Here is a 22,148-nt window from a genome sequence, read left to right as displayed (position 1 = left end):
CTATGTGTCAGACTGCACCTAACCATGTAGGTGCTCTAATATGGGAGTATAAGCATGAGAAGTAAATGACATCAAAAGGGGGTGTGTCATGCTTGCTGTAAGCACATTGGAGCACTATTGCCTGGGTTTGCACTTAGCTAAGCACAGCTATACAAGGAGGTGTGTATGAAGCTGTAATGTCTTACACCATGAAATGAAGACTGTGTTCGCAGCCAGGGGAGGGCCATTTCTGATAAAATGTGTTTACCTTGGCTAAACGGATTTGTGCGGCATTCACTGGGACTTAAACAAAAAAAAAACATGGAAATAGCAGCACTGTTTACATTTAGGCAGCCTGTTTGCATGCCACACCTCAGGGCTTAAAATGTGCGGAGATGGGAAGGGGGAAAAGGAAAAAAAGGAAAATAGCAGAATAGAGGCACTCAAATACAAGTAATAGAGCTGGCAGGTGGAATGTATCATACTCAGCCAATCACACAGGCAGCATCTGCAGCACACCACTATAAACTATGCAAACACCTTTCAGTCTGTTTTTTCCCACAAACTCTACAACACCGGTGTACACAGACAGGGAAATTTTACCTGACAAAACTAACAAAATGTTAGGGGCTGCTGTTGCTCTCATACATCAGTATGTGCAAGAGGCTGAGGGTGGTGAAAAGGACAATGCTGACAACTGCCCTAGACTTATGAGGAGGAGGAGAAGAGTGCTCAGACCCAGGGTAACTTACCAGGGGCTACATAATCTGGAAATAGTAGAGAGCTACCGGGTAGACAGGGACATACTGCAGCAAATTGTGGAGTTGTGCCAGCCTCACCTCACATCCAGAACAAACAGAGGGGAACCCATCTCAGTGGATAGCAATGTATGTGTAGCTCTAAGAATACTAGCTACAGGTACTTTCCAAAGAGCAACTGGGGATATCATGGAGGTCTCACAGGCAGCTGCGTCCAGGATACTCCACCAGTTCCTGGATGCCATGTGAACACATGCTGCTGAGCACATTAAATTCACCAGCACCTGTGAGGAGCTTACTGGCAATATGCGTCTCTTCCACCATGTAGCAGACTGCCCAGAAGTACTGGGTGCCATAGACTGCACGGACATCCATATCAAAGCACCACCTGGTGACCAGTATAGGGTCTACATAAACCACAAGGGATACCACTCCATCAACTGTCAGGTTGTGTGCGATGCCCAGGGCATTATCATGAATGTGTATGTGCTGGCTGCCCTGGAAGCTATCACAACTCCCACATCTGGCATTCCTCACAGGTGTATCACTGGTTTGCTAAGGGGGAGATCTCGTATGGCCATTTAATGGGGGATACTGGCTACACATGGAGCCGTGGATGATAACACCCTTCAGGAATGCACATACACCCACACAAGAACACAATAATGAGGCACACGCACAAACCAGGATCATTATACAGCATGTGTTTGGGATGCTCAAGTCACGGTTCCACTGCCTTGACATATCCGGTAGAACCTTGCAGTACTCTCCAGCCAAATGTGCACACGTGGTCATAGTATGTGCCATGCTACACAATATGATCCTGCAGAAACAGTTGCAGCAGGAACAAAATGGAGAAGGGCCACACAGCTCCCCACCATTGCCAAGGCCTCCACAGGCACAGAGTGACTCAGAGGAGGAACATCCTGAGGCTGCCCCTGTAGGCAGATGGAGGCATGCCCACTATGCCCTGGTCTTGGCAAAGAGGCAATTCATAGCACATACACTGACACTGTAGGGCCCCAGGGACTGATCTCTCTCTCTCTCTCTCTCTATCTCTCTGACTCACATGTACAGTAAAATGGATGCCAAACATCACACCACCTATACCTGACCATGTATAGGCAGTGTATAGTGTGCATCTGACATAGTCAGCCCTCAAGCACCACCCTCACAACAGCTGCAGGCACAAGTTAAGCCAGTCTCTGTAACAAATTAAAATAATGGGGTGGACTTTTCTGATAGCACATCTATGGTATTGATCAAGCATGAAAGGGAATGGCTTGGCTAACTGGGATAGCAGCAGGCAACTGACAGCTCTGTGGGACAGCAGGATGTGTATCCCCAGTACTGCCCTACCCACATCATGTAGTACCACCCTAGTTGACAAGTACAACTGCAGTAGATGTGGTGAGCCAAATAACTGGGGGGGGGGTCATAGGTCACATGCATGGATGTCAAAGTGGGGATCCCATACCCACTACCATTCCCACACAGCAGATCAGCTGCAGACAGCCATACAGAAATGCCTGGTGAAGGCCCTCACATGGCGACATCCATGAAATCCCCACCCACAGACTTTTACACAGTGATATCACAGCAGGTCTGGCAGTGCCAGTATGGCTTTGAAAGGTAAGAAGTCTGAAACTACAAATGTCTATGCCAGAACAAGCTGACCTGTGGTTGATACTGTTATCCGTGTAGTCTGAAAGATAGGGCACACCACCATGCTACATGGGACCAAAATGTTAAGCAATTATCAGCACAGTTTGTGCAGATGTATAATGTGTACACTCATGTCACCCCCCATAGTCCCATAGAAATGCAGTAACATGTTTCTAGACTTATGCAGCATCTAGCTGTCACCCAGACTGATGGTGAAATAGTAACAGAAAGCAGTTGTCAGTAACACCCACAGTCAACTTACTGGGGCCATTCCAGGGGTGTCTCCTGCCAGCAGCCTGAGAACATATGATCATCAGAATGCATTACCCTGCTACAGATGGCCTGCATCTGACACAACTGGCCTACAGGCCTCTGGCAAATGCCTATGCCTCACCCACAGTGCCCTTTAGGGAGTGTCTTGGGGTCCACAACACCAACATAACACAGTCCACAAAATGCAAAGAAAGGCCATGCTGACAACTGCAAGGAGCAAACCTGTCTGCCTCAGGGAGCCAGAAATCAGGATAAAGCCATGAATAATGGAGTGATGAAGGTCCAAAGAGAATGACACCTGTGAAATACTGCTCTAATAATGGAGTGGTGCAGCGGTTAATGCTGTTGCCTCACAGCAAGAGGTTCTCCGGTTCGATTCTCGCCTGGGGTGCCTTCTGTGTGGAGTTTGCATATTCTCCCTGCATTCGCGTGAGTTTCCTCTGGGTACTCTGGTTTCCTCCCACATTCTAAAGACATGCTTCTGGAGCATTTCTCCCCGGGCCTCCGCTGAAAACAGGATCTGTGGAACCTAGTCAGACTTTCCCGGTCAACAAATGTTAAATAAATAAATAAAATAAAATAAAATAAATAAATTATAAAGTTGATGGAATGATTTGTAGTAGCATGGAATGTCTGATGGGTACGAAGTCTGAGACTGCAATGTCAACTGTAATATCTGACTTCAACCCTGAGTGAATTGAAAAACACTTTTGCTGGAAAACCACACTTGTTTGGGTAACTAACAAGATATATGAGTCATGGATGTGGACATTCTGTGATACTCCATTCAGTCGACAGCAGGGCTCGGAGTGTAAACATGGGAATGCACCCACTGCAGGCAGGCCTAACCCTGGAAGATGGTGACATGTCTGCACCCACAGAACCCTGGGCCACAGACATGGGGAGTAACACACCCTTTCCTGATCACTCATTCTATGCAACATCCTGACCCCAACATGTGGCCATCCAAGCAAAATGAGGTGGGCCATACATATAAGTATATGTGTGACAAACACACACCTCCAGGCTGGTCAAACAGTCTGACACATGCAAGACCCTCCAAGTGCAGTCAACCACTGAGGAGAGCCCAATGCAAAGTACTGGTAGCTATAGCCAAACATACCCCCCCACATATCCTATCACCTACAAATATATCTGGAGTATGCCTGTCACCCTGGTCCTGTCTGAATTATATTACCCAACTGTGGACTGGAAATCACACCAGGTCAGAACATAAATGCACAGAGGTTCCACCATTGTAATATATCCCCAAGGTGCTGGACCATTTCCACAGCACCAGCAGTGAATTGCTTGTAGGCACACCCCTTAACAAGCTGGATAGTGCAAGAATTTATAACATTTGGCCCATAAACCTTGTGTGTGCATCATCCATCATGTGATAATTTGAGGAAGTATGTCACCAGGTACTCAAACAGTACATGACAGTGTCAAATGGCATATATGACAGATGTCTTCTGAAAACAGCCCTTTAACCCTTTCAACCCATACATTTCTGAGAGAAATTGTCACAATCATTGTATGGTCCATTGTCTCCACATTTGTATGGCTGTAGCACAAAACAAACAGGACTGGAGTACAACAATCCATGGAATGGAGTCCCACATGTACTATAGAAGGACACACTGGGCATGCTCATACACTTAGAGAAATGTCAGTAGGATCTAAGAATGAACAGGTCTTCCCCACCCAATGTACTTTCCATTGCCCCACCTTAGCATTCCTGAAGATTCCTGTCACCGTAGCAGTCACTTTTGTTAGGCCCAGCCCCATAAGTTCTGTGGCTCATGTGATAGCTGCATAACTTCTTCTTCTTCTTCTTCTTTTGGCTTTTCTCAGTTAGGGGTTGCCACAGTGGATCATCTGTCCACTCATGATTGGAGTGGAGTTTTACAGTGTTGAGTTGCCAGCCTGGCGCCCAACCTTCCACAGAAGGCACAGACATGCACACACTCACACCTAGGGCCAATTTAGAGTGTCCAATCCACCTACTGCATGTCTTTGGGATGTGGGAGGAAACCAGAGCACCCGGAGGAAACCTGATAGTTGCATAACAGGATTGTACAAATAACTAGTTAGGTAGGAGGTCTAATCTCAGTCTTGGCAAATGTAAAAGTGTGTGTGTGTGTGTGTGTGTGTGTGTGTGTGTGTGTGTGTGTGTGTGTGTGTGTTCACAATTAAAAGCTTTTGGGTCCATTCAAACCCAGTACGCCTCCCCTTTCCCCACTTTAGCAGGCCTGCAGATATCAATCATCTTAGAAGTGTCTTCCCTCAGGCCTCAGCCCTATAAGCTCCATGGCATATGCGATAATTGCATCATAAGATAGTACAACTAACTAGTTAGGGAGGAGTTCTAATCTCAATCCTGGCAAATGTAAAAGTGTGTGTGTGTGTGTGTGTGTGTGTGTGTGTGTGTGTGTGTGTGTGTGTGTGTGTGTGTGTGTGTGTGTGTGTGTGTGTGTGTGTGTGTGTGTGTGTGTGTGTGTGTGTGTGTGTGTGTGTGTTCACAGCTAAAAGCTTTTGGGTCCATTCAAACCCAGTACACCTCCCCTTTCCCCACTTTAGCAGTCCTGCAGATATCAGTCATCTTAGAAGTGCCTTCCATCAGTGCTCAGTCCCATAAGCTCTGTGGTGCATGCAATAACTGCATAACACTATAGTACAAATAACTATTTAGGTAGGAGTTCTAATCTCAGTCCTGGCAAATGTAGAAGTGTGTGCATGTGTGACAGTTGTGTGTGCAAGACTAAGGGAGTTGTGTGTTTGTTTATAGGTGAAACAGTTTTATGCCATTCCCTCCCACAACACTTCACAGTGCCCCACCTTATCAGTCCAGATGATGTCAGTCCCTTATCAACAACCTTGGCCAGCTGTCAGCCCTGTAAACTCAGTAGTGGGTGTGATAAATGCTTAACACTATAGTACAAATGACTAGTTTGGCAGATGTTATACTTTTCTGGCAAATGTGTGTGTGTGAGTATGTATGTTTGTAAGTAGTAGCATTTTGATATGTTTCTCACCCACTGTCCTACTTTATCAGTCCTACTGATGTCATTCCACATATCAGCACCTTTGGCCAGATCTCAGCCCAGTAAGCTCTGTAGTGTATGTGGTAAATGTGTAACAGTATGATACACATCACTAGTTAGGTAGGGATTCTACTCTCACATCTGCTGTGTGTGTGTGTGTGTGTGTGTGTGTGTGTGTGTGTGTGTGTGTGTGTGTGTGTGTATATGTGTGTGTGTGTGTGTGTGTGTGTGTGTGTGTGTGTATGTAATCATGTGTGTGTATGTGTGCGTGTGTGTGTATGTGTGTGTGTGTGTGTGTGTGTGTGTGTGTGTGTGTGTGTGTGTGTGTGTGTGTGTGTGTGTGTGTATGTGTTCACAATTAAAAGCTCTTGGGTCCATTCAAACCCAGTACGCCTCCCCTTTCCCCACTTTAGCAGGCCTGCAGATATCAATCATCTTAGAAGTGTCTTCCCTCAGGCCTCAGCCCTATAAGCTCCATGGCATATGCGATAATTGCATAATAAGATAGTACAAATAACTAGTTAGGGAGGAGTTCTAATATCAGTCCTGGCAAATGTAAAAGTGTGTGTGTGTGTGTGTGTGTGTGTGTGTGTGTGTGTGTGTGTGTGTGTGTGTGTGTGTGTGTGTGTGTTCACAACTAAAAGCTTTTGGGTCCATTCAAACCCAGTACACCTCCCCTTTCCCCACTTTAGCAGTCCTGCAGATATTAGTCATCTTAGAAGTGCCTTCCATCAGTGCTCAGTCCCATAAGCTCTGTGGTGCATGCAATAACTGCATAACACTATAGTACAAATAACTAGTTAGGTAGGAGTTCTAATCTCAGTCCTGGCAAATATAGAAGTGTGTGCATGTGTGACAGTTGTGTGTGCAAGACTAAGGGAGTTGTGTGTTTGTTTATAGGTGAAACATTTTTATGCCATTCCCTCCCACAACACTTCACAGTGCCCCACCTTATCAGTCCAGATGATGTCAGTCCGTTATCAACAACCTTGGCCAGCTGTCAGCCCTGTAAGCTCAGTAGTGCGTGTGATAAATGCTTAACACTATAGTACAAATGACTAGTTTGGCAGGGGTTATACTTTTCTGGCAAATGTGTGTGTGTGAGTATGTATGTTTGTAAGTAGTAGCATTTTGATATGTTTCTCACCCACTGTCCTACTTTATCAGTCCTACTGATGTCATTCCCCATATCAGCACCTTTGGCCAGATCTCAGCCCAGTAAGCTCTGTAGTGCATGTGGTAAATGTGTAACAGTATGATACACATTACTAGTTAGGTAGGGATTCTACTCTGACATCTGCTAAGTGTGTGTGTGTGTGTGTGTGTGTGTGTGTGTGTGTGTGTGTGTGTGTGTGTGTGTGTGTGTGTCTGTCTGTTTGTAGGACAAAGTATTTTGATAGGTTAAACACCCACTGCACTACTTTATTAGTCCTGCTGATGTCATTCCCTTCATAGGTTCACAAGTGTGTAGTAGGTAATGGCCCAGGAGCCTTAACAAGCCTAGCACATAGAAGGGCCCTGCCATTGTGCCACCTGATGTTACATCACAGTGCCTGTATCAGGTATAACCACTGCAGTGATCCTTGGGTTGAATTGTCTATTACCCATCCACTCATCAAGTTTCTCTGGAACCGTGTCAACTAGGTGCTCTGCATGACATGCATGGGAAGTGTATTCCAGGGCATGTGCAGCCTCTTGGTGAGGGGCCTGTCCCACCAGCATGTTGTGGTGATTGTGGTACTGAGGTAGAGGTCTCTACAGTGTGTGGTGTGGATTGATTTATGTGTCACATTCCTAAACCAGCTGGGACAGACATGGCTTTGTAAGTCAAGCACAGATAGCTGCTAATTAGGTGATATGACACAGAGAATAGCTTGGGTCTGCTTAGTCTGTCTGTGTAGGATGTGTGTTTAATGCCTAGGAACCCCTTTGTGAGGTGCTTCTGTGGCTTTCCCAGTTGTAGCAGGTGTCTAGTGAGGTACATGGCAAATGGGCCGTAATACTTGAGGAGTGGTTTAATGAGGGAATAGTAGACAGAGATCATTACCTCTGTCTTCCTGGATGCAAAACTTTTGGTAATGCAATGTGCCATATAGAAGGACTTCCTGACCACAGTGACAATAAGGTGCTTAAAGGAATAGTTGCTGCCAACCTGTGTCCCCATTATCTGTTATAATGCAGACAGTGTTCATTGGGCTTCCATTGGTGTGGTGCTTACTGGGAACTGAGTGTTTTACCGCTTATTGTGGTGTCAAGCTTCTGGGCATGATTTCCACACCACTCAGTGGTCTCAGTGAGAACTTTCTGTGGGATGTGTGCATCACTTGTGGAGTCAATGATAGCTCCCAGCTTGCAGTCCTCTGTGAACTTGGTCAGCCAGAGTTCCTCTGTGTTGGGCTGGACTCCTGAGAAGTAGATGCTGGACAGGACACTACCCAGTATTGATCCCTGTGGGACTCCACTTCTGACTGCTTGCCAGTCTGACCTGGAGTTTGCCACTGTCTTACTTGTGTATTCTGTGAACCAATTTGCAAAACAAACAATGATATATGGGTTGATGCCTAGTTTGTGGGGTTTATTCCCTCACTGAGGGATGATAACACAAGCTTTGGACAGATTGATGTAGGCTATATGCAGTGCCTTTCTGTGATACACAGCTCTGGTGACTCAGTCAAAGACGTCAACCAGATTGAGCAGGCATGATCTGCCATTTAGAAAGCCAAACTGTGTGGGTCCAGAGTTAGGAGATCACCTATATCTTGGTCAATCAGGTTCCTGATGATGTGGTCCATACCCGTACATAGTAGACTTGTCAGGCTAAGGGGCCAATAATCCTCAGGGTCTGTAGATGCTACCCCTTTATGGAGAGGGATGACTGTAGCAGTGTGTCATGTTTGAGGGACATGGCCTGAGGTGAGGCTGTGACTGACCAGGGCACACAGATTTGGTCCAAGGTCACTTTGTATGTCATGTAGAACACAGCCATGGATATGTTGGTGTCCCATGAAAACTGTATGCCTGCCTGTGGACAATGCGGGTCTAACCTGGTCTGCAGCACTGCTGGGTGCCTGCCATTCATTTGCCAATATGATTGTACACTTGTGGAGGGAGAGAGAGGTAAAGCTGGCACTGAATGTGTTTCTAAGACTGTGGCCAATATCTGTAGTCTCAGGATAGGTATTAGGATTGTGCAGTAACTCACAGCACTTGCATTTAATTTTGTGGAGGTTGTTGATGTAATTATCAAAGACTTTTGCGATTGTCGTCAGTGTCTGCTGCATGTCTGCCTTCATAGATGTCTGTAGGGGATTCCATGAGGGATCCTAAGTTGTGTTTGAGGTTAATAAGTGAGTTCAACAGTCATGGGACACCACCTTTTTCTGCAACAGTGTCCTCCTTCTGTTGTACACTTTAGTAATGGCAGGGGACCATCACATTGTCTCCCAGTGTTTGGAGGACAGTGTCTGGGTTCTCTTGGCTATGGCTAGTAGTACCATGCATTCATATACCTGTTTGTACAGTGTATATGTGTATGATTTGACAGTCATTCAGCTATTTCCCATTGCCATGAGTGCAGTGAAGTCATCCACCCCTGTTTTTATGGCTGCAAAGTCAGCTTTGGAGAGGTTTTGCAAGGTGGTTACCTTTGTGGGGAGTGTGGCTGACATGTTGAGTTCCATGTGGATTACAGCCTGTGTGGATCTCACCAAGTTAGGATTGACAACTGTGGATGAGCAACAGTCCCATATTTAAGTAGTCAACACAGGTCAAGGTTGTTGCATCCTCTACCGGGGGGTCAGTATGAGCTGGTGAAGGGCATTGGAAATGATGAATCCCAGGAAGTGTTGGGCCACTGTACTGGTGTTTGGCTACTTTCCCCAGGTGATGGAGGGGTAGTTGACATCTCATACTATGTCAGTGTTGCTTTGGACCTTTATAGATGGCAGAATGTTGAGGAATGTGCATTGACAGTCTAGGGACATAGATGTGGACCCATAGCAGGCTATGGTCTGGATTGCACTATTACCCCAAGGCAGTTGTACTGGAAGTATCTCCAATGCATTATGCTGGGATACTAGTCTGGAGGTGTTCCTATCCATAATGAATATGGAGACAAGGGTCTATATTAGAAGATCGAAGTTTAAAAACTTCGAATGTTCTAATATCGACCCCTATTCAGCAAAAGCTGAAAATATCGAAGCAACAGAAAACCAATTTTTTTCTTAGGGAAAGAATTTGGTTGTCCGTTTCTGTTGCTTCAGTATTTTCAGCACTGTGGTGGAAAGTTACGGGTCAGGTTCAGGTAAGTGTGCGATTGGGTGTGGGTTAGGTTAGTTAGGGTTAGGGCGTGGGTTAGGAATGTGTGCGATTGTGTAAACGTGAGGGTTAGGGCAGGTTAGGTGAGTTAAGGTTAGGGTGCGGGTCAGGTAAGTGTGCGATTGCGTGGACGTGAGGGTTAGGGCGGGGTAGGTGAGTTAGGGTTAGGGTACGGGTGAGGTGAGTGTGCGATAGTGACGTACCTTAGGGTTAGGGTTTGGGTTAAGGTAAGTGGATAGTTAGTGGTGTGTGTATAGTTTAGTGTAAGGTTAGGTGTAAGAATTTTGGTGTATGTGTGTGGATTGCTGTTTGTTTGGTGTGCTTGTGTTGTGTGTATGTGTTTTGGAACAGCAATTTTTTTCCCTAGGAAAAAATTTTCTGTTTTGTATGTTCGATGTTTTCAGCTTTCACTGAATAGGGGTCAATATTAGAACATTCGAAGTTTTGAAACTTCGATGTTCTAATATAGACCCAGAGACAACACCACCTGTGGAGGTGTGGTGTGGTCTATGTTTGGGGGCTGACAGCTGTGGAATGCGTTATAGCCTGATACTGCAGGGCTGCTGTCTGGTGCTGTGAACCACCTCTCCATTACAGCAGAAATTTTAATGTTCTCCACTCCGATGAGTGCTTTGAGTGACTGCATCCTGACAGTTAGATGTCTACGGCTGAGCAGCATGACCCTCAGATTTCATACATGTCTAGCTATTATGGTGGTAATTACATTAGGAATACTGGCTAATAAGGCATTATTGGGGTGGCAAGACACTTAGCCAGTACCTGGAAACCCAGCACTGACAGATGTAGGACATCTGTGGTAAGTCATTGAGTTCTGTCAGTCATGTCATCCCAAGCAGAGATTTACTGGATGCCCTGAGAATGACACAAAACACGTAAGCCAATGATGCAGTCAATCATCTGTTGATAGTGCAGCATCATTCTGGGTGATGGCATTATACTGCTCAGGGCTACTGTCACACCTGCCTGGACCACATAATCAGAGAGTTCAATCATGTCTCTTGTCATGTAGTCCAGGGAGGTGTGTCCCAAGTCATTCACACCCACATGGATACAGAGTGATACTCATAGTTGTTGTGGAGTGCCATGACTGGTTGTGTCATGTGTTGGATGCTGGCATGTGATAGACATTTGGCCATTACCTGCTCCGTGTTCATCTTAGTGAGTGGGATATATGTGCACCTCAGTATTCAGTTACCCATGATCACTGTATTGTGTAAGGTGGTTAGCCTTAGGAGCTTAGGTTGAGGGGAACACTGTGTAGCTTAAATATGTGTCCCTTGGCATGTGCCATGTCGTGGTGTCTGAGTGGGTGTTTGTCTTGCTGGTCTGTGCTGTTTGGGTAAATGTTCATTGAGTGCCTCTGTGAAGGTGGGTGTGTGGCTTTTCACTGTATGTCACGGCTGTCAAAGTGGGTGTCATGGTGAGCTATGTGTTCCACATGGTGTGGTGCAGGTGTTGATCTTATCCTCTTGACCTGCTAATGATAGAGTTACATTCCTGTATTAAAATTAAAGGCCCTAGATAGGAAGAAAATAACAGGAGGAATTGATTCTCCCTATCTTGTATTCATTGTCTTTGATTTAGCCTTAGCACAGTTCATGAATAGGTTAGAAAAGAGAATAATAGTATTAGATGTGTTTTGAATTAATACTTGTTTTTTCCATTTTAAGGCTTTTTTATATGTGCTTAATCATTTTATGTAAGCTGCATTTTATATATATATATATATATATATATATATATATATATATATATATATATATATATATATATTGTTCTTTTATTTTTTCCTTTTCTTTAATTGTTTTTGTATCGTTTATATGTGTAGAGAATTACTTATTCAGTAATGGCACTTTAGGGGTTTTCTTGTTTAAATAATTTGTCCAATCACAAGCAGTTAACCATTATTTGACTAGTGAGTTTTACGTAGTTGTCTGATGGAGTTTACATATAGTGAACGAAACCGGTAACCTGTTTATTGTCGAGAGTTCCTTTTGTTGTTTTAATAAACAAGATTTTATGTTACTTTAGTTTTGACCGTCCCATCTCTTGGTTGCTTTGTGAGATAGAGGAACAGCCCATTTTGTGGTTTTCTTGGTTTGTTTGGATGTTTTCTTTTTACTAGGTGCCCACATAGTATTGTGCTGTGGGCCTGGACACTGCTGCTAATTCCAGCATATGGGACATTCCTTAATGTGGGCCTTGCCCCTTTTCCTTGCCTGCGTGAGGGACATTACAGAGGTGGTGGGTTACAGATTTACATACAGTAGGCGGCAATATGTCACAGGACATGTGGAGACAGCCAAACAACATGGGGGACATATCCCCAGATTTGTGAACAGATTCTATGTCATCAGTGCTGTTATACACATGGTGGATTGATAGAGTGACAGGGTTTGTGTAAACATGCATTTAGTGAGTAATTCATGACTGACAGTGATATGTCTCTGACATACCTCTCCACTGGCACGCTGTCCACAGACTGGCCACATGTTTGCCTGTTCCCCAGTCAGTTGGTGTCCTTGGTAAATCAGTCATGGACTCTGGGGAATGTAGTCAGTAAATACTCACATGTATTGGTATTACTGATGTCATATTCCTCATAAAGGATATGTTACAACAAACCTAGTGACATCTGTAACTGTCTCAATGTATGACAGCAATATGTCCAATCTACCCCTGTGTTTGTGCCTCTATCCCCAAATGATGTCAGGCTTTGTCCAGATGTCGTTGAGGCTCAGACGTATTTAGTATCATTATTTCATGGCTTCATTCCTGCTACCATCCCAGTGATGTAGTACACCCACAGACATGTCAGGGAAGAGGCCATAGATATAAGTCCTGAGCCTGTGCATTCTGAGGTGAACTGTACATGTGAGAGGTGTGTGTATGTCTGGCCATTGTTAACAGACTGTTAGGATTGTGTACATATGTCATGTGTACATGTTATTTGGGCTGTGTATTGAGGGGGTGGATGTAAGTGGTATGGCTCCTTCTTTATCTGACTGTGCATGTTGCTCCAGTTTCTGCTGATCTATAGGCTGTATGTGTTTGTAGGGGCAGACTGAGACATGTCCTGTACCAAGGTCAGGATTCAGACTACACTGAAAATTAGGACTGTGTATGTAGGGCTAATGTGTGAGTGCAAACAATGATGTATTTGTTCACACAGTCCATATACTCTGCTGTTCACTTGACTTACCAGTATGCGACTGTGACTGTGGTGATATTGGTTGTGGGTATGCACTTTCACACTGGTATCTGTTTGTCAGTTCTGTTACATCCCTATAGTGCCTGATATATTTGCAAATACATGTGTAATTACCCATAGCAGATTTCCTAATTCAATTACTTGTGCTATTTCAGTAAATATATGTTAGAGCACACAGGAGGGTTTTACTACAGCAACTGTGTTAGCTTATCTATGCCAGTACTTCAGATACATCCCCATTTTCATAGCTTCCACCCATCACTTTGTCAGCCTTGGTCGAGATTCATTGCAGTAAGGGGTTCTGAGCATACCTGTGAACTGGCTGGATTGTTTCAGGATGTCCAGGTTTACTGCTCATATTTCTGGTCTGTTTTACAGATTATTCTCATTTCTCTGGTAAATCACTGTTATGATATGATTGTTGTCAGACAATGAGGACATATATTTCATTTACCTACCTCACATCCATCAGAATATGCATGCTAAAACAAACTGTGTCACTCTGTCAAGAAGAGTACAGGGGGACAATGACCTCTTCCTTCCTGGATGCTAATGCATTATTACTGAGATGTGCCACATAGAAGGACTTTCTGACCACAGTGGCAATGTGGTGGTCAAAAGATTGCTGCCAACCTGTGTACCCAGATCTCTTATAACGCCTTCTTTGTTCAGGGGACTACCATCGATGTGGTAATTCATGGGAACAGGGTTTTCCCCAAAGGGAACACATTTTCTGACATTGAGCTTAAGGCCATGGCTCTGACATCAGTCACTGGTGTCACTGAGGCCTTTCAGTAGGATGCATAATAGCTCCCAACTTGCAATTGTCTGCAAAGTTTGTCAGCTAGAGTCCCTTCATGTTGGCATGGACTTCAGAGAAGCTCATACCAAACATGAGAGGACCCAGGACAGAACCCTGTGGGACTCCACTTATGACTGCTCAGCAGTCTGACTTGGAGTCAGCTATTTTCACACTGTGTCTCCTGTGACCCAGTTTGCAACCCACCTAGTGATATAGGGGTTGATGCCTAGCTTAGTGAGGTTTTGCATGATTCCTGAGTGGTGAATGTAAAGGCTTTGGCCAGATCAAGGTAGGCTGTATGTGCCACCTTGCCTTCATCCACAGCTCAGGTGACTGTCTCCAAGACATTGACCAGGTTGATTGAGTAGGTATGACCTACCCTTCACAAAAGTAAACTGTGTGGGATCCTGCATCTGCAGATTCCCATATCCATGTTTATTAGGTGCATGATGACGCATTCCATAGTTTTGCATAACAATCGTGTCAGGCAATTGGGCCGGTAGTTCCCACAGTCTGTAGTCGCACCTCCTTTGTGGAGAGGGGTGACTGTAGCAGTGCACAATTCAGTAGGGACAAAGCCTGAGGTGAGGCTGTGCTTGAACAGGGAACACAGGTGAGGTGCCAGGTCACTCTGTAGTTCATGTAGAACACAGCCAGGGATATTGTCAGGTCCCATAGAAGCTGTATTCTTGGCCTTGGACAGTGGTGTTTTAACCTGAGCAGCAGTAATACTGGGTGCCTGGCAGTGTACTGGTATTGTGATTGGTCCTTTGGGTGGGGAGAGAGGGTTAAGGTTTGCATTCAATATGTCAGCCAGTATATTGGCAATATTTGTTGGCTCAGTCTAGGAGGTGCCATTGTCTAGTAGCTCAGAGCAAATCTTGGTATTGCCATGGAGATTCTTTACATAACTGTATGGGGCTTTGTGGTTGTCTTTATTATGTGCTCCATTTCTGTTTTCACAGCTAACTTTGTAGTATTTGATGAGAGATCTCAACTTTTAATTGAGGCTGATAAGGGTTTTTTTCCAGTCATGAGACTTCAACTTATTCCGTATCATTTCCCTCCTTCTGTTATAGAGTTTCTTTATGGCCGGGGACCACCAGATTGGCTTCCTTATGTTGGAGTTGAGGGTCTTGGTTCTATTGGGTATGGCAGGATCCATGCATTTGTGTAGGTGTTCATAGTGCATCGTTGTTTGATTCAGCAGTCATGCAACTAGTCTGCATTTGCATGGCTGCCGTGAGGTTAGCCACCTCTGTTTTTAGAAGGCCATAGTTAGCTTTGGAAAGGCTTTTCATGGTGGTTATCTGTGCGAGGGGTGGGGGGGTGGGTGGGAAGGCTGTAGAATTCCAAAGGTAATTACTTTGTGGTCAGATCTAATAAGGGAGGAGTTGAATATTGGTGTACAGCAACAGTTGCCGATGGTAATAAGGACTAGATTGATGTGATGAGCAAGTGCATCGGTACATGAGTAGCTTTCACAGTTAATGGTGGGGCAGTTGAAGTCAACCAGTATGAGAGTGTTAGGTTGGACAGTAATAATGTCCAGGATGTTTAGGGACATGGAGTGTGAGTCTCGGGACATGTCTGGGGACCTATAGCAGGCTACATCCTGAGCCACTGTCTTACCCAGTGTTAGCTACACCTGCAGGATCTGTGATGCATAATGTTGGTCTACCACTCTGTAGGTGTGTGAATTCTTTATGAATATGGAAATACCACCACCTTTGGAGTGTCAGTCCAAGTTCTGCAGCCAAAAGGTGTGGAATGAGTTATAGGCTGGTAGTGCAGGGGTACTGCCTGCTGCCTTTAACCAGGTTTCTGTTACAGCACAGATGTCATTGTTCCCCATTTTAAGGAATACTTCCAGTGAGTGCATTTTCAGATTTAGACTTCTAGGGTGCAGCAACATGACCCTCAGATTGCATGTGTTTGTAGCCATTATATATTTATGTATATGTATGCATATATGTGTGTATATATATATATATATATATATATATATATATATGTGTGTGTATATATATATATGTATATATATATATATATATATATATATATATATATATATATATATATATATATATATATGTTATATATATATGTATGTATTTATTCACCTTTCTATATATATGTGTGTATGCATATATGTCGATATAAATTTAGATGTCTCTCTCTCTCTCTCTCTTTCTGTATATATATATATATATATATATATATATATATATATATATATATATCTTATGTACAAATTTGTCCACATATATGCATCTCCATACATATATACTTGTATATATAGAGAACCTGACTGATTCTACAGATCCTTTCCCTACTGTTGAATGACTGTACTAACCGATATGTTTGGTAAAGCATCACTATTTTATAGAGCTCAGATGGTGTAATGGTACATTGCTTTGATTGTAGTTTACAGGGCCCTGGGTTCAATATTTGGCAGGACTTATTATTTTGTTGCAAGGCAGAACAGCTGCTGCTGGGGAAGAAGGGATAAGGGCAATATTTAAAAGAGGTCTCTAGTTTGGGCCCATCACCCCCATATTAACAGCCTTTGGACAGATTTGTTGCAGTAAGAGGTTCAGAGTATAGATTTGATGTCCGACTGCACTATATATATATATATATATATATATATATATATATATATATATATATATATGTATATATATTTATATGGATCCCCTTCAGTAGAGCAAACATATAACAAGTTCAAACCTCATATGGCCAAGACCATATGTTCGAACTTGTAAATGTTCGATCGGACTAAATGGAGATCTCTGTACAGTGCGGAACGGGAAGATTTCCCTTTTTCGCAATGTAGTGCAATCTCGGAGTTGGTATATTTAAGTAAGGGGGTGTGGGGGACAGATGTTTAATTTTGTTTTTTGTTGTATTTTTCTTTTTTTACTTCAGTGTTCGAACTATTACAAGTTCAAACATATGGTCTCGGCCATATGTGGTTCGAACTTGTAATATGTTCGATCTACTGAAGTAGATCCATATATATATATATATATATATATATATATATATATATATATATATATATGTATATATATATATATATATACATATATATATATATATATAGTCATATATATGTATATATTTATATATATATAGATAGATATAGATATATTTTGTTTTAGGTACAGAGATATTTTATATATGTATGTATGTATGTATTTATTTACTTTATATATATATATATATATATATATATATATATATATATATATATATATATATATATATATACACACACATATATATATAATGAGGCAGTTCCACCCGAAGGTGGTGCAGGACCAGCAGACGAGGAGGTCCTGCGGTGGGTCCCAGATGTGCTGGGGCCCTGTGCCATGGTCAGATGAGGTGGGAGAGGTGAATCCACTGGGGTCAGCCTTCCTAGATGTGCTATGGTGTTGCAGTTTTAGAACATATGTTGGTTAGTCATAAAATACACATTCCATGATTAGTTATAACAGTATGCATGAGTATTCCCATTAACCCAAAACAACAGATTTGGAACATTTTCATAGCAAACAGAACACATGCATATATGTAACCACAGTGGGCATTACACCAGCATGCATGTTACATTGATAGCAACAGGTCACCAGTGATAGTATTTGAACAGGGAACATTAATTGGAAAACATTTCAATATTTGTAGAATTGGACACGTCCCAACGGTAGGTTTGGTGAAAAACATACCCATTGATTTATGTGTTTAGATTATTGGTGAAGATTAGGTGGGGGAGAGGGAGAGATGTCAATTAACAAATGTAGTTTCTTGCAGTGCTTACAGCTGTAATGATCATTGCTCTATTATTACTCTACAGGTATTATTACAACAACCTATGGCCTTGGGTTGGGCAGTGGTATGTTTTGTATACAGTGTATAATTACAGCCTTCTTATAGCTACTTTATACCTTTCTTACCTGGCAAACCCGTGGAGGTGATTTTTAACACTACCTGACTGTTTCTACCTATATTGACATAGTCAGGGTTACATATGTTCACTCATACTGTGTGTGTGTGTGCTACTGACATACTCTTCCTTGATTTCTATCAGTCACTCTGGCTGTTGGCAGCAGTGACCTGTAGCTGTGACAGCATGACACTTGAACATTTCTTGGGGGAGACTACTTGGTGTATGTACTTATCTTGCTGTCATTTGCAGCCTTGGGTGGGACAGTGCGTGTTGGACACAGTGTAATTACAGCCTTCTTATAGCTACTTTATACCTTTTCTTACCTGGCAGAGGAAATTTCTGTTAACACTACCTGACTGTTTCTACACATATTCACAAAATCCTAGGTGAAATTATGCATATAGCTTACTAACACTCCTGGGATTCAAACCATGCCTGTTTGTGCATAAAATAAAAGAAAAGTTTTTGTGTTTCATCAGAACAAGCTGTTGAGAAACTGCTGTCTCTTCCTTAAATGTTTTCTGTCTAATACTCTCTTGGTTGTACAATCTGACCTTGTAATTATGACATTCTTATACATACATTCATATACATACCTTTTGACATAGCACAGTGTGGAAAACAGTGGTTAACACAACATTACTATTCAGATATCAGATCTTAGTGCATGAAATATTTCATATCAGATAATCTCGTGTCTTACAAAGGCACTAACTTTGTCAGATGTGACTTGATTGTTTAATGCTTTCAGAGCTATAGTTGCTGTGCATAACCTGTACACATTTCAATTCATACACTACCACCGTAAGCACAACCAGTCCAGGGTTCTGAATTTTATTGACAGGCAGTTATAGTTTTATTTATATATAACCTATATGACACTATTACTGTAATATTGTCTGGTTTACTCAGTACAAACCATACCCATTTTTAATACTGCAAGCTGACATTCTACTCCTTTATATTTATTTGGTATGAATACTGCAAGCTAGATTGTTACTCACCAGCCTCGCAATGCAGCCTTAGAAGCCTGCTTGCATGGGCTTCCTGGTTCACAGCCCACTCAGCTGGAGCTGTAAAGAAGATAGAGAAGCATTTATGCATACCTATCCATCACATACACTGGCTGGACTTTGGTAAAGAGTTATTGATATTAATACTTACACACACCTGGGACATCCCTCTGCCATGCATCTTGGACCCACTGGTCCAAGAGCTCCCTCTTCCTCTGTTTAAAGTCAACAAAGTGGTGCCAGACCTGCTCACAAGTCTGAGGAATGCCAGTGGCACTGGTGAGATTGCGAGCAAGTCTTTCCAAGGCCTCTGTTTTGTATTGGAAGCCCTTCTACTGGTCCTGCAGGAGTCTCAGATCATGTTTTTTTACAAGGAATCCAACCATGACCCTGGACTCTTGTATGCCCCAGCGCTGTGCCTGAAAGTGCACACCCTCTCCAACACCAGCCATAGTGTTTACAGTGGGGAGCTACAACTGGTTATGAGCTGTATTCCCACCTGTGAGGTTTATATATGGCCGATTTCCTGCCCTTTGCTGTGATTGGATGGTTTTGAATATGCTAAGCTAAGCTAAGCACCGGGCAAAGCCGCTTAGCTGGTATAAGCATTGCTTAGAGGGGTAGATGCTAAGCACTGCTTACCAGTGTGCAAATCCACTTAGGTATGCTAATTCTTACTTAGAATTTACATTTAAGCAATGCTTATACTGGCTAAGGATAGCTGAGCACAAGTTAACATTGTTAGCTTTCCTTTTACAGACTATCAGCATTGTAGGATTGATTCCTCATAAATGACATATTATGATATGTATGTCTGCCTTCCATAACATCCTCTATGTGCTTTCATTACAATACATTCTTTTGTGGTTATGCTGTAGGAGACATTTGTGCTTCTATGGGGGTTTCACATCTGTACTACACTGACACCTCACATTTGGACCTGCTACAATACCCTGGTTAACAAATATATATATTATTCACTACCTACTGACAACAAAATATATTTTCATGATTTTTTAACATACAAAAATGAATAGAATGAATGGGGACTAAAACCGAAAATGCCTGCTTGATAAGTGAAAGCTGTAACCACTATGCTATTTCAAGTTACTTTGTCTGTATATTTGTATTTAGCTCATTGGGGTGTGTAAGCTAGGCTGAGCATAGCTGTGTGATGTGCACTCCCGCTCAGCTACACTTTAACTTTATTTCAGACAGAAAAAAATTACATATGTGCTTTATTTTTATTTACTGTAGGGGTTTGCACATTGATTTCTGCACCATTATCTGTGTATTGCTCTTCCGAACTTAGAAAGTTGATAGAATACATAGGTTTTGCATTAGCTTAATGTTTTGGTCCCATGGAGTCAGGGAGATGCACATTTTAGGATGAACACACCAAAATATATGAGTCAGCTATCTGTATACATTTCAAAGATAGTTGTGAGGTAAGCTCCATGGTACATACCTCTCAGCTGTACAGATTTTCACAGGCTGTCCAGATTTTTAGCTCATATTTTTGGGCTGTTCCTCTTTTTTCCTGGCAAATCACTGGGATGATCTCAGGATTGAAGTCACTAAATAATGACATAACATTTGAGTTTCAGACTTCAAATACTTTAGAATGTTAAGATGAACCATGTTACTCTCTAGCAACTTAGTTTATTAGAGCAATATTAAAAATATGTCCCTATTTGTCCCCCATTTTGTCAAGCTTTGTCCAGCTTTTTGGCATTAAGAGGTTGAGAGGTATGCAGATCTGGACATTCTGTGTAAATCTGTATGGTTGAGAGGTACAGTGTCCATTTGCACATATTTCCTGCTTCTGCAGAATGCTGAAGTGCCATACAGCACTTTAGAAATACAGGGGTGTATCACAGAAGCTGTGACACAACCCTTGTATTGCTTTCCTGTTTGACAGTTTTATTTCAGTGTCTATGGATACTAAAATAATTTATTTTACATTTCAGTGTCCCCGGACACTGAAATAATGGCATAATATTAGTGCTACGCTCTGTGCCAGTACAGCTTAGAAAGTGCCGTACGACACTTTCTGAGTGCAGGGGGCATGTTTAGTGTCCCTGCAGTGCATGGACATGGGCCTCTGCTTGTACATGGATTGTGTCTGTGTAGCACATACAGCAGCATGCCTTCATTAATATGCAAGGCACGCTGCTGCTCTACACGGCCATGATCTGCTCCATGCAGGAATAGCACTATTCCTGCATGGAGCTTAATAAATCCTGGGGTAAGTTTACCACAGCAGGGATCTGAAATACATGTCTGTGCTGTGGCTATTCTTTATGTACTTATTCTTTCATTTGACAGCAATCAGATATCTGAGGTGTACACATGAAAGCTTCTGTAACTGATAGCCACACGTGTGTGTGTGTGTGTGTGTGTGTGTGTGTGTGTGTGTGTGTGTGTGTGTGTGTGTATGTGTGTGTGTGTCTATGTGTACAGGGTTTTGCAATGGATTGACTACATGTTCCTGACATTAGCAAGCTGAAAGGCATTACTGTGGCAATTACTTATGTATTTATTCTATAATTCATTTGATCACATTCAGTTATTTGAGGTGAAGCAGTTAGCAAAGTATCTATAAATGTTTGATATTGGTGCTTTCTGTGGTTAAATGTAACTGATCCTGCTGATGTGTTCAAGTGAAGCAGTCATTATTCTGGCATTGCAGGACTAAGGTGCATTTGTGTGAAATAAGCTGGAATTTTTTACTATGGCTACTCTTTTCTGTAACAAAGTTGAATATATATTTCTCTGGTTATTTTTGATTTACAATCAGACATATCAGGTATGCACAGTTAACAAATCTGGATACAAGTGATTGACCCTGATGTCAGTTGCTCCAAATTAAGCAATTAGTCTGTCTTTACAGAACCAGCTTGCATGTTTTAACGGTAGCTGGAATACTCTACTGTTGCTGTTTTTAATACAGGCAGACATCTGTGGTGTGCATAGTCAATAATTTATGGATGTGGTGGCTGACTTGATATGGAGGCTGTCTGTAGATGAAAAGGATTGTGTGTGGGTGGGTTTGAACTATATTTAAATTGCACAATATGTTGCTCTATGTGATGGTCCAGGCTGGT

The 22,148-nt window shown here is 42.6% G+C and overlaps 1 protein-coding gene across 1 annotated transcript in view; it reads right to left on the bottom strand.

Annotated features, from left to right (window-relative positions):
- The window catches only part of LOC122815364 (dynein axonemal heavy chain 3-like), a 4,921,723-nt gene that overhangs the window by 30,118 nt on the left and 4,869,457 nt on the right, over positions 1-22,148 (bottom strand). The gene's annotated exons all lie outside the window — the stretch shown is intronic.

The sequence above is a fragment of the Protopterus annectens genome, chromosome 11.part0, assembly GCF_019279795.1.
Source record: "Protopterus annectens isolate FY-2018-M chromosome 11.part0, PAN1.0, whole genome shotgun sequence".
Lineage (NCBI taxonomy): Eukaryota > Metazoa > Chordata > Ceratodontiformes > Protopteridae > Protopterus > Protopterus annectens.
Note: the sequence above shows the minus strand (reverse complement) of the source record. Positions and strands in the feature narration are given on the sequence as shown.